We start from the raw sequence: 1,537 nt of genomic DNA, 5'->3' as shown, positions 1-1,537 counted from the left end.
GAAGAAAGAAGAAGAAGAAGAAGAAGAAGAAGAAGAAGAAGAAGAAGAAGAAGAAGAAGAAGAAGAAGAAGAAGAAGAAGAAGAAAAGCAGCAGCAGCAGCAGCAGCCCACTTTCAGGTATGTCTGCTGTTGCTGTTAGACAACTGTGGAGATGAAGTCCTGTCCTAATCTGTGTTGATTTATCCCAGCAAGCCAGCAGTAGTTTTTGGCAGGGCAGTGGATAATCTCAGTGAGCCTATACCTTCTGGCCAGGACCAGATTCATTTGGCCTGCAGCTGTCAGCACACCGTTTGTGGGCTTCAGCCCAGCTAGGAACTGCTAGATAGAGCCAGAAGATGCTCTGAGATCTGAGCTTACCTCGCCTGTTTTCAAGATGGCTCCTGGCCAGTTGCTGTTTTGTGTGGGATGACTGAGCCCTCAGCACTCACACCCAGTGAGTGCAGTCCTTCATGTCCAATGTGTCCCCCATAGTGCATCTCTCTTTAGAGGCCACCACATGTTCACAGGTTTGAATTGCTCCTTTTTCACACTCATGAGTCCCATCTCAGGAAGAAGGTGCCACCAGCTACCACCTTCTTCTTCTTTGAAGTTCCTTCCCTTACTCTCCATGGGTTTCAGTTCATGCCTCAGATCCTTCACAGGTCCAGGGGACCTACTTCCACCTTTTTGTCTTCTTACATTGTTATACTCCAGTATCTGACTGTGACTCTCAGAGAGGCTCTTTCTCTGCTGCTTACCACTCTGCCATTTTGTTGTTTCTCCCCCATTATACACTTCTTGTTTAAAGGGTTGGTAGTATCTCTCCTTACCAACAGGCTATTGGTACTGCTGTGGAGATGATGTAAGTCAGTCTGAAGCCCTCTTGGGTAATGCAGGAGGATCTTCCCAGGAGGTGTTGTTACTTCCTGGCAAGCACATGGCTGCAGTAAATAGCATTTCCTCCCTTGGTGTTTCACTGTGAGCAGGTGCACCATGTGCTGTCTTTTTGCACTTCACACTTTTGCATGTGCCTGTGTTGGAAGAGTCACCTTCCAGTTCTACTTGCCTATGAGCTGGGTATATAGGTCCAGATAAGCTACTTCCATGATGTCTTCCCCACTAATGGTTCTGGCACACAGTTATGTGAGTGTCTTTAATTATTCTGTCATGGCTGCCTTAGTGGCCTGAATTGATTCAATCTTTTTTTTTTTGGCAGAACTGGGGATTGAACTCAAGCCCCTACACTTGCCAGGCAAGCGCTTATTCCACTGAGCTATCTCCCCAGCCCCTCTGAATTGATTCAAAATATTTATTTTTTGTAGTCATTTAAACTTTGGGAAGAGCCAGAAGTTTCATGGTTCTAGAGCCAGTGAATAAAGTTGATGAGGACAAACTGTTGCTTGTCAGAGCCTGCCTTTCCATTGAATGGTGCTTGGCAGCAGCATTCACCATATTTATACATTTATTTATTTATTTATTTATTTATTTATTTATTTAGTAGAACCAGAGATTGAACTCCGGCCCTTGCGCTTGCCAGGGAAGCACTTATTCCACTGAG

Source organism: Octodon degus, unplaced genomic scaffold (genome assembly GCF_000260255.1).
Source record: "Octodon degus isolate 3935 unplaced genomic scaffold, OctDeg1.0 scaffold00083, whole genome shotgun sequence".
NCBI classification, from domain to species: Eukaryota; Metazoa; Chordata; class Mammalia; order Rodentia; family Octodontidae; genus Octodon; species Octodon degus.
This window is presented reverse-complemented; position numbering follows the sequence as displayed.